The sequence below is a fragment of the Ischnura elegans genome, chromosome 6 (genome assembly GCF_921293095.1).
Source record: "Ischnura elegans chromosome 6, ioIscEleg1.1, whole genome shotgun sequence".
In the NCBI taxonomy this organism is placed as follows: Eukaryota; Metazoa; Arthropoda; class Insecta; order Odonata; family Coenagrionidae; genus Ischnura; species Ischnura elegans.
In genome coordinates this window covers 3,582,585-3,595,310 of record NC_060251.1, presented here as the reverse complement: position 1 = coordinate 3,595,310, position 12,726 = coordinate 3,582,585, and the positions used below count along the sequence as shown (strand labels likewise).

The 12,726-nt window shown below is 38.6% G+C and overlaps 1 long non-coding RNA gene across 2 annotated transcripts in view; it reads left to right on the top strand.

The window, feature by feature from the left end:
• Positions 1-12,726, top strand: part of LOC124160156 — an 83,497-nt gene that overhangs the window by 49,893 nt on the left and 20,878 nt on the right. For both annotated transcript variants that reach the window (XR_006865101.1, XR_006865099.1), the window contains exon 3: positions 11,516-11,858. This is a non-coding gene — a long non-coding RNA (uncharacterized LOC124160156). The remainder of the gene's footprint in view (positions 1-11,515; positions 11,859-12,726) is intronic.

Genomic DNA, 12,726 nt, shown 5'->3' with positions numbered 1-12,726 from the left:
GTTGGTGCAAGGTTTAAATTTAGATCTACAATGTAGAAGCTTCGAAAAACGACGTGGTATCGGTTACTTGGCGGAACTCCGGGATAATGTCTACTTTTTCTATAGGTTTATGTAAAAAAAAGGGTTGAAAATTGGCTCCGCCATTTTGTTATATATCTATGGTTATTGATGATATCGACAAATATGTCGGCTTTCATTGTGGTCCAGGATTTGCTCCAATTTGTGTAGTAAAACTCTTTCACCTCCGATTTTGGAGTTCTGCTTCTCGCACATATACAGTAGAATCTGTTCTTCACTTCAATAAACAAGACCTTTTGAGTTCGAAAGCCAACAATACACGCCTGTGAAATGAGAGAGAATTTTAATTGTAATGCTATCAAAATGTAGTTTAAAATAAAAAAATACATCCAATATTGTCTCTCACATACAGCACTACAGAAGTACGCCCTCTCTTACTCCAATAGTAGATATGTGTGTATGTGTGATAATAGTAGCCAATGTGTTGACAAAATTCATGCTGCTACGTTTTGGCAATAGTAAACGTTGTTTGACAAGTATGCTCCTGGATATTTCTGCTCTTCTGGGTATCGAGGGATTACAGGTATGAAATCATAATTATTAGGCAGCAATCCGAAGATTGGTTTGACGCAGTTCTCCATTACTCTGTCCTATTCGCGTAGCCTTTTCATAGCGACGTATTTCTTCTCTCTTTTACATCCTCTATACTCATTGTCCTATATAACTCATTCGGGGCCGTCCCTTGCCCTTCCACCTGTCCCTCTACGATTGATTTCATCAGGCCATCATGTCTCATAATGTGGCCAGCTAAGTTGTCCCATCTTCTGCTTAAGGTTTTTAGAAGACTTATTCTTTCTCTCACTTTCTTAGTACTTCTCCATAGCTTACACGGTATATCAATTTTATCTTCATCATTCTTCGGTAGCACCACATTTCGAATGCTTCCACTATTTGACTTCTCTGCTGCTGTCAACGTCCAAGCCTCACTTCCTTATCGAATCATACTCCATGAATGAATTGTTTCCCTACTTCTATGCTTGCACTCTCAACTGTAAGCATAAGCTTTTTGTAGAAAGCCCCCCAGGAAACCAGCCTATTATTGGAAAAAAGTGGATCGCATAGCACTCATCACCGTGCCAAGAACATTTTTGGGAGCCGATTAAAATGCTACCGAAGTGGCAACAGGAATCAGCCTCCTATGTGATGGAATTCAGTCAGAGGTATCAATAATCCAATCGAGGTTCATCCCAATTGCTATCCCTAGGCCACCTTCTGCTTCGAGCATTATTGTTAGCGGGGGAGGTGTTTCTAAGCTTCACGCTAGATTGGAACCAAGGACTCTTCGAACAATATTCCAATGCTCTACCCTCTGGCACTCTACGTCCCACTTATGTCACTCATTAAAGTAATCTTTCGTTTTCAATTTTTACCCTATCCGATTTTGTTAGTTCTAAGGGGAGAATGTCATAAGTACTAAAAAAATCAAATTTAATTTTAAAATCCAAATTCAAACAGCATCGAAAGAGAGCTTTAACTTGGCAACATACTTATCTCGGTTAATGCATTTGACCCTCAGGCGCTATGGAGGTTTATGGTTTGGATCAAACGATAATAGCTTTCCAGAAAAAGATAAGTGATTTCAATGCCATAATTGAAGAAAATACCTATGATTCGATGGTTTAATCTCATTTGCACTCACGATAGACATGTTGTTCGTGTTTTTTTTCACCTTATCCATGCTTCTTCTTGGAGGTCGTTTTCCTTCTAAATTCTGATTTAAAATGTGATCACATTTTGAAATGTTACAGCTTCACTGCTTTGTCATTTTAATTGACGATCATTTATTGCATCACCTAGTTGTCAATTCCATAACGCGTAAACTTTCGTTGCTGATAAAAATTATAGAGTTACAGAAAAAAAAGATAATGTAAGCCTTGGATGTTTCATTTGTGGCACTTATTTCTTACCCGGTTATTACTAAGATCTGACCCGGAATTTCACAGATAATTCCCTCGGCTGCTGGCTGCGGGGATTACCCTTCTCAACGGGTGTTGGGAAGTGAATCTATTAAAGCAAATGATTGATATAAAAGCTATAACTAGACACAAACCCTTTTTTACGTGAGATACGTTTTTAAACAAATTTCACAATTAGAAACTTACTACACTAAAGGCGGAGTTCTTTAACAATTGTACGACATGCTGATGAATTTTTACAATGGCAAAGAGGATGTTTATAATTTATTCTCAAGGTATGGTGGCTTAAACTGGTGATAAAAACTATGATGGCTTCATACTCTGTGTTACTGGATACAAATACTAGTTATAAACAGTTATACTACCGGATAAAAGTACTGGTAGGAGGAGATTTTTCAAGTATTGCACCTTGCATGCCGTAGCACTTTAGGAGTGCGTTTGGAACACATCACTCTGTTCTTCGGATGGTATGTCAAGCCGCCATTACAACGAATACTTACCATAAATGCTAACGTGATAGAACAACTTTATCATTACCCTGCTGCTGCTCCATCGAAGCTGATGTTTTGTCTTTATTTATTACTAAATCATTGATATACATTTAATCTGCTTAAATCAAGCAAGTAATTCTGAATGCTGGATACAAAATGCTAATAGTACAAATTTTGGCATCGACATAAATTATTGCATTACGATATTTAACATCAAAATTGGGCAATGCTCCAAATTGAGCCATGAACTTCATTTAATAAGTTATAATAGATAAGTATATGAAGATCCTCGCTATAGTATCCATTCGTCGTCAAGCCTTGTCGAGAAGTTATTATTATAATTGAATACATTTATTAATGACCATGTGGCAGACATAGTTAAATCAAAATCATCCGGAACTCTCTTCTTCCGTGATGCCTTGTGATCTGATATTCGTCCGAAACTTTAGGGAAGCCGACAAAACCCCCAAAGAGACCACCGTGTCCTCATCAGGGCTGGTGAATAGATGACGAAGAGTGTCCGCTGTGTTGTCTTGCGATGCTGTCTCGTTGTCCTTTGATTCGCTCAAGGTGCGCTCACCATGAAATCCGCTGTCCATTCGTACAGCGGATTTCATGGTGATGCTGATTGTGAGGTGCTGTGTATTAAATAAATCGGAATTAGTCCACTACATTATAGCATAACAAATATACCGCTATACTGGAAAATTGCAAGCGTTACAACGATATTCAAAAAGGGAAACAGACATGACCCAGGCCTCTACCGTCCAATTTCATTAACCTCGAATATAGACAATATACTTGAGCATACCGTCCCGAGCAATATCACGACTTTCTTGGACAGAGGTAACTTCCTCCGTGACTGTCAGCACGGATTCCGAGAGGGTAGATTATGCGGAACACAGCTCGCGCTCTTTCTTCACGATGTTCTACAATATGGTGAATCGAAAAGACAAGTTGACGCTCTATTTCTAGATTTTTAGAAAGCTTTCAACACGGTACCTCACAACAAACCTTTATAAAAATTACAGTCATTCCGATTAAACGAAACAGTGGTAAACTGGATTCACGACTTTCTCAGTGATCGTACTCAAAAAGTAGTTCTTGACGAAATGAGCTCTGACGTAGTAAAAGTTAAATCATGTGTTCCACAAGGATGCGTAAAGGGCCACCTTTTTTATTGAATACATCAGTGATCTCTGCTCCCGCATTAGCAATAAAATACGGTTATCTGCTGACGACGCAGTCATCTATAGCGAAATTAGTGATCACTCCGACTACGAAATTCTATCATCGGACTTAAACAACGTTCATTTGAGGAGCCAAGAGTAGGGACTCGAACTTAACCTGAGCAAATTCATGACGGTACATTTCTCGCGGAATTCGTCCAACTACAACCATGCTTATGCTGCATGCTGATGGTATTAACATAAAGGCAACAGACGAAGTGAAGTACCTGGGAATTACGTCGAACCTCACGTGGGGAACATTTACACGTACATATTTGCGGCATAGCCCTGTAAAATTAGGGCTCATCAAGCGTATAGTCGGAAGATTTTCGGATGAGAAAGTATAAGAAAGGTGCCATTTTACACTCGTCTAACCGCACCTTGAGTATGTAGCGAGCGTATGGGATCCGGTGCAGAAAGACTTACTCCGCGAACTGAATAAAATACAAAGGAAGGCTGCGCGGTCCTTCAAAAACTGTTAAGGGCGTACAGACAGCGTTACTCAGATGTTAAGCCATTTAGGATGGGAGCCGCTGGAGATTCGGAGGCTGCGCGCTAGGCGTAGACTACTTGAACAATTGTGAATGGATATCTTTAAGAGCGACACAGAGAACATAATATTAGAGTCACACTTTATTTCCAGGTCCAATAGGAGCGATAAATGAAGAGATATTTTTTTCCGGACGGATAGATATTGGAATTCGTTTTCCCCCGAATCATAAAGGATTTTAATAAACGCTAGTCCCAACTTCGTTAGAGTACTTCATTTTTATGTGGAAACTGCTGGTGTCCTAACACCCCCTACCACACGCCTTTTAGGCGGCTTGCGGGTAATTATGTAGCTATAGATGAACCCTTCTTTACGTTTCAAACACTCGTCCTTTTTGTTATAGCCTAGCCCAAAAGGTTCAGGTCATTGAGATAATTTTCTAATATAAGTAAATGTGAATTCAATGGTAGAGAAGAGTTCCCACAAGTTCTCATTACCAAAGCAATTGTTTTATGGCCACACGTACATTTCTAGGAGGTAATTGAACATTTATTACGCGATTGAATCATGTATGCTCTCAAATAATAGACTTTTTAATTAGAGAAGAAAATATAGACCAAATGCTGCTGAAGGAAGGTGGAAGGAGAGAAATACATGGTGCTTAATGGGCGTAAGATAAAACTTAGGATGGTTTAATAAGGTAGGCTTTATGGTATTTCAAATTTGGAATTTTCAAAAGTATTTCATGTTATCGTATTTTGCTCAGGACGCGAAGAAATTTTCTTCCAGAAACATGTGGCAGATATTAAATTCGACGATATTGCGAATGTTAGATTAATTTTGTCTCGAGTACGTTAACACCCCACATGTGAATCTAAAATGACTTAATGTCCATTGAAGTATTACTAATTACATATTATTTCAAACGTGTGAAAGGAAGTTACTCTAAATTTTAAGATTAAGTACCGCTCAGTATGAGTATCATGGAAGACTATCTGTAGTTATAATTTTATGAAAACAAATATTTCTCCTCGTCCGTCCTTCTTCCCAATGGCCATCACCCGCTCATTCCAGGAACACACCGACTTTTCTCTGTCCTGGAACACCATCGCAAGCCGCGCTCTCCTGGACTTGGGCCACAGATGTTCTCTCGGTTGGACATGGGGAGACTCGGAAGCCTTAGCAGGTCCTTTTTTACTCGGATGCAAAGGAGAAGGTACAGTCACTTTCAAAAGTAGGTCCCCACGGCCAGCGCGAGCAACTGCGTTTTTCTCGGAGGTCGAACTTCGGGTATTGGCTATGCCTTCTGTGTCTTGAACGGGCCAGTTTGACTTAGGCATCCTTCACTATTCCTAAATACTTCGCGACTTCCCCGACTCCCAGTGCCACAACACAAGGCGAAGCATATGTTCTCAGCCATGGGATTCCCACCCTGATAGTATTCTGAGATGGATATTCCGAGTAGTCTGGCTTGCACTAAAAAATAACGAGACGTATCTGCGTCGCAACGCACATATGAGGAAGAAACGAAAATTGGAATTTACGTCTGAAAGAGTATTAAAAAAGTTTCCTACAAAATAACCTTCTAGATTATACCTTTAACACATTATTACCAACACCATCAATATATATTGCTCTATGTTTAAGTATTTCAAACACTTGATGTGGCGCATTCATTATTCCTAACCATTTTCTTAGGATACATATGTTTACCATGGTTTATACTACATTTTTCTACGTGTCTCATCACGCGAGAAATCAAAAATATTAATGTGCGCTAAATTGTAATGTTTAATTCTGTATCATATTTATTCCAGTCGTTACTAACATATCCCATATGAACAAATATTTAAATAATGCTTTATACATTCGAGGTATCAGGAAGTAATTAACCGACATATTTATGTTCATCGAAAGGTCGAATGTCTTAATAGTTACCATTAATATATTTTCTATAATGAAAATACCAACGGAAGCATTAATTACATGACTTGTGTGCCTATTTCTTACCATTTAATGGCATATTAATACTATATGTTTTATCTTTGCCCCTTCATGGAGAGGCTAACCTAAGTCTTCCCCCTTTTTCGCTTCTTTTTTTCCTGCTAAAACCAGTCGTAATTGGCGCCTGCTGATATCATGCAGGGCAATATCCTACACATTATTATGTATAAGTGGTTTTACATCATAAATAGAACTTACACTCATGTAATGAATACCTTGAGTCAGTCTTACGTGCGAACAAATACTGATCATATTCCTACTGACACTAAACTACGCACGCATAATATTCATCCGATAAAAATATACCGTGTTGGGTACCTAATGACTATTTCTGCATTATTAATACAAATTAAACTTATGAGCTGCCAAATATACTGCTTGGGATGTAGCGTTTGACGGTGTGGAAACTTAGGCGACGACAAAAGAGGGACAAGAAAAGAATGAAGGCATCCGAGATGTGAGTATAAAAAAGAAAGGAAAAGGTGAGAAGGATGGAGAGGAAAAAAAGAAGAAGTGCTATCCATGGTCGAGAGATTTTTAGTAAAGGGGGAGGGGAAGGATGAAAGTAAGGATATGGTTAGAATGAAAGAGCCTAATGCGAATGGGCGTCACTTTTAATTAAAGGGTTAAGTTGAAGTTGGGAGGGGCGCAGGCACGGTGATTCGTAAAACCTTCAATTCAGAAGGGCAGGTAAATGATGTTTTTCTATGACCACCATAACTGGTTGACTCACCATCATAACTCCACGCACATGTTGCTTGTACTGTTTTTCTTAAAAAAATGAACAATATTAATGTAAGAGTATTTCCCATAAACTAAAGGACAACACTTCCTGCGACGCATTATGGTCTAACAGCCTGCCATTTCACTTGATGCCAATAAACATCTCGCTGCTTCTTTTAGTGAAAATTTATGTTTATCTTAAAAGTAATTCAATAAAATTTAAATCCAATTGCTTTTTCGAAAAAACAATGCAAAATTATCTTCTCCAATAAAAAATTGCCGTACCGGTAGTTTTGACCGGTAAAAATTTAAAAACTTTTTCTGATTTTCTACTCACAGTATGGGAATAAGTTGCGTTATTCAAAATGTAGGCACTACTGTAGTCAGAATAACCTACTACTTGGGGACTGACTGCTATTTAACTTGTAAACATTGAAAAAATGTCTGAAAATCTTTAACCGCCGGCATGGATGAACGCGATGACGGATGGTAACCGTGACGCAAATGACAATATTTACATAGGCGTATATATTTACGTATTTTTCACCAGGCGATGTGAAGAAAAAAAATTGGAGTAACATGCTCGAAATGCTCCGAAAATTTATTTGCACAATATGTTTTGTATAAGTTTACCAAACTACACAGATGTCTCCTCTCTTCCTCGTGCGATGGGTTACTTGCCGGAAAACCCATATATTCTTCTCCGCTTTCTTCGGTGGTGGAATTGTTTGGCTGTGTGGGAGGGGGGGGGGGGGGGGGTTCACGCGGCCTTCCTACCTCTGAAATCGTGCGTGGGGCTCTTGACGACGGTTTAAGTAGTCAAGTTGCACCATTTGTACTACCTGATCAAGTCGAATCGATCCCCAGTGGACAAGGAACGTGTAAGCAATACGCGAAGGTCGACTTCGGAGAATAACGGAGACGGCTGCGCCAGGTATGGGGACCGACTTTTGAAAGCGACTGTACAATGCGAATTGTGGCTCTGCGCCCGCCAGCCCTTCCGTTCTTTTGGACGCTGTGTGCAATTCCAATCTAGTGCATAGATAGAATGAGTCATCCAGAAGGGTATTGCCTACAGCGGGTAACTCCTCGCCCTCCTTACCACGAGCTCAGTCATCTGAGAATATATGTTGTCGTTTAAGGCGAATAGCAAGCCTCATCAACTAGATCACAGCCATTGATCCTCTCGCTTAAGCCTAAATCACACGATTTTTTTTGTCGTGAAAGTGATCACTATCGCGATCACTAGGCGAAATGATCGTCGCCGGTTCGATTTTTTTTTCAATTTTATTTCTTTCAGAATCTGAAAAGTAACTTGATTAGTTGTAAAAATAGATTATGTATGAAAATTTCAAATAATAAAAATAAAACAGTTCACGTAAATAATCCAAGTGGTCATAAAAAATCTGATATAAAATTTGCAAAATTATTTTAGCTATGTCTTTGTAAAAACCTTCATGCATAATTGAAAAATAAATATTTTCTCTTAAGTTTGCATGCACCATTTTCCAATACACAAAAAATACTACATTGAAGACGTAGTTGTAACTTTCAAAAATAAAATGTAATAGAATATGGTTTATTGCGCGTAGATAGTGAAAAAGTACTAAATTGGCATTCCGGAATCGAATAAGTACACCTCAGTTGAACGGAAATATACTTTTCGAGCACTTCATTCACGACAGGGTGGGAGCCTCGGGAATGGCCTCTCTACAATTTCTATGAGTAGACAAAATATATAATGCATGCAATTTTCAGTTATTACAAAATAATAATATCTTGATGAACACTGTTTATATTATAGTTTACCCGTTGCTTATGCGGCCATTACGGCCGGATGGATTCCCTTTCGGCTTGAATAAAATATTCTCGGGTTAAGCACCGGGTCAGGCTTTTTGAGGCCAACGTTTCAATGAGTACCTCACTCATCGTCTTCAGGGCTGAGACTGAATGCCGAGCTTGGTCTACGCCGGATATTTATAGCGAGCTAGCCAACGGACGGTTGAGGCCCATTGTTGACCAGCCGATTCAAATTTGGCTCAAGGGTTTTGGAGTCTGAATTGTGACCGCGACCGTTGTATTTTATTTATCAGCGGTCTCCATATTTGGCTGATGTTCTGCCCATAGTCTCGGTTAAGCCTTTTGTCTTCGAAAAAAAAAGCCTGACCCGGTGCTTAACCCGAGAAGATTTTATTCATTCGATTCGCCGGGAAAAACTACGATCATTTACCCTTTCGGCTTGTCATGCATAGCTAATCTTTTATCATAAAAGTCCTTTTGCAACTCGATGGCAGTTGATTTCTTTTACATTTTTTAGCTCATTCTTCAATTAATAATATATCTAAAAATCACGTTAATATTCCGTCCGATTATATAACTTTTCTCTAATTAAATAAAACATTTCATCGTGAAAAAGCAACGGCATTCCATTCATGATTATTAATTTATCCATGGCTATTTTCTCCAAAATATAAATAATAAAAGCAAATTTATATTTTCAATACTTATTCCAATCGATTGAAAGTTAAAAAAATAAAATCAAAGGGACCAGTGTACCGTAATCATAGTTTAAAATCGACCGTCCATTTCGGCGTCTGCAACTCCGGGACCGGTGCTTCGCTTTTTCTCTCACTTTGACACTATTTCTATGCAAAGGTGCACACATACCAACCCTTGAAATACACTGTTATGCAGTTCATACATCCTATTGTCCAACCTTATATTTTAAAAGTCCCATTTCAAATTTTCATTTTTGGACTTTTGTCCACTTGAAGTGGGGTTTGGCCCCACTGTGCGCCCGTCCCCTAAGCGCTTGTGCTACCCAACTGTTCTTTGAGCAATTTCAATGGGGCGTTTACGCTCACCATCCGTTCAGTAATGAACTTGCTATTTTTTACTAGCATATTTCGCCGGGGTGACAATTTGGCTAGGAAAAAGCGATTTAAAGCGGGCGATTAGATTCCGGAAACCGGTAAAATTATTTGAAAGGCATTCGTAGCAACGATTTATAAAGAATGTAAACAACGCAAGAAGGAGATTTCTCCGAGGAAATTGCGTAGAAAATTGAGCTGATATTTACTTAATATTTATCAATGAAATGATTTTTACTCGATCACTTCTTCTTTTACTCATGACCCATTGCAGGTTGAAAAAACAGCCCTCGGAAATGATAATAGAACATACAAAAAATGAAAAAAAAATTGAAAATATTCTGGCACAGAATGTTAAATCAGGTAGATCAAAAAGAAGGCAGAAAATATTAAATACAAATGAAAAATATACAGGTACATAATAATAGCCATTACATCTAAGCCATCTATACCTAAGAATCCCGGGGGATCAGAAAACTAAAAACGTCGTCACCTACCAGCATCGCACCTACCTCCACCCAGTAATAAAAATTATGCAATAATATTATATATCATGCGGTGATAGCATAAGATAACTAATGTATTGCACTTCCGGATAGCACAGTTCATGCTACGAAAATGAATTGACATTTGGATGGAAGTTAATCACGTGATCCTTAATGTAGTTGAGTTGAACCATTGAAGCTCACTATAATAATCGAGTTAGGACTTATCATTGGAAATATTAATCACATGTCTCTTACGTATATGATGATAAACATCTCCTTGGTATCTATGTTTGGTATTAGGATGGATTAAATCGTGCAAGTAAATGTATTAACATCAACATAATTCTCTTCGTGCCCCTTTCAGGGTGTTTGGCAGGGGGTGATTAATCACCAACTTGCAGCATGCAAGAGGACCACCGCATGCAAACCGAACGGTCATAGAAATATTACGCATAACAGCAAAATGTACGTCCACATTCATGTGATTTGGTGCATTTATTCACGTTTTAACTCGTACTTGTAAATACATTGATTTAACACAGTCAAATTAAAATAAGAGCTGACTGTGCGACTATTCGCAGTAAAACGAACCTTGTGAACAATGCATGTGACGTAACGAGAGGAATGTATGGGGTCTCTTTTGTTGTGCCTTTGAGACTCCCTTTCCCCCATCCCATCTTCTTCTCCTTCAATACCTCCCCTTAACAACCAGCTCTCCACCCTACGACGCGCCAACCGAACCTCTCCCGAACGCCTTCGCGATGCACTTCGACTCAAAATCGGGCCATCAATTTTGACTCCGACATGAGCTATTTGTTCACGGCAACCTCCCCTTATATTCTTAGTGATTCCCCGACCTCCATTACCTCTCAGAACGTGTAGTAAGAAACTGTGCGTCACTTTGGTTTTCCTCCTCATTCCATCAGTTCGGTTAGGGTAAGGAGGTGTATCCTCCGTCGCTGAAGTGTACATGTAAGAACTATTCTCGTAAAAAACCTATTAATCCATGATAATCTACAAATTTAATCATAATTGTTCATAATTTTTTACCAAGAAGGAAGCATTCTTTGGCAATATGATTTGGTCACAATTATTGGAGTTTTTGTACCCACATCCTTGGTTTTGACTTCATATTCCTTTCGAGTGTAATGATTAACAACTCCTCCTTTCATCAGTACCGAATTTTTAGTGCTACAGCTTAAAGTTACTTCTTGATCTTTTTACAGTTTACGAAATGTGGAGTGAAGAATTCAATCAACTCAGTGATTGACAGTACAATCCTAAAATCAAACTGTCAACGATTTCTTCAAGCCTCTTCCTCAACGCTTGGATAATTATAATTGGTCCTTCATCACGAAGGATGCAGTGTGCATTTCTCTTGGAATTATGTGAAGCTACCAGAATGTGTTAATCATCGGCTAAAGAGTGAAGTGAAAGTGTCTAGGGACCATGAAAAAATTCATTGTCAGTGTTGTGTTAAATGTGAAGTGCTGGTGAATATAAGTATTTTGGAGAGTTGCTGTTTTAAAGATGAGCTCTGTCGCCGATGGACCTGGGGGCAAGTAAAAGGTAGGTAGTCTTCTCCTCTTGAAGTTTTATTCACCATGGAGGTTATAAAGTTTTTGAGAAAATAATTTAAAACAGAATTGATTTAGCTCCATCTTTTTTTTCCTGGGGAGAGGAAAATTCCTTGACCCAACTCGTGGAGTCTCTTTGCAAATGAAAAATACTCTTTGAATGTTGGAGCTGTCCGTTTTTGTAGTGTAGCGGGATAAATAAAAAAGGATTTCCAGATTAGTTCAATAGATGTAAATGCCCTAGCCCTGTAATGCCCTAGATGTAAATGCCCGAATTTTCACAGGTTCGAATAAGTTGAATGAGGATGCCTCGGGATGAATATTCGGAATGCTCGTATACAACTTCGTAATGTTCCAATACTTTAATTTTGCACCCCATAATGATACTCTAATGATACGCCATTTCTAACAGTTTTTAATCTGTAAAGTGTCTGAAAGTGTAAACAGGGTCGTGTACACAAAGTTCTCAAAAAGGTATTTGTTCAGTGAAAAGAGGATCAGATAGAAAAGAACAACTGAAACACCTCTTCGGAAAAGTCAGTTGAAGGGAGAAAGGTGTTTGGTTGAAAGAAGTAGATAATCTTCCTTTCCACTTCCCACGGCGCTTTTAACACATGAATATGGAAACCTACGTGAGGAAGTAATTGTATGACTTGCTATAATCTCAACCTATTCTTTTTCGTGTTTCATAGTATACACCTTCAATTGATCCCTTTCGTACCGACCGTCTAAATCTCAGACACATTACAAGCCATAAGTGCTAACTCAATATTTCTACCCCATCTACTTATTTCTCTTGTTTATCAAAGATAAATTCCTCCCCATATTTTTCCCTCGTCCTGTGGTTTACGGAAAAATCG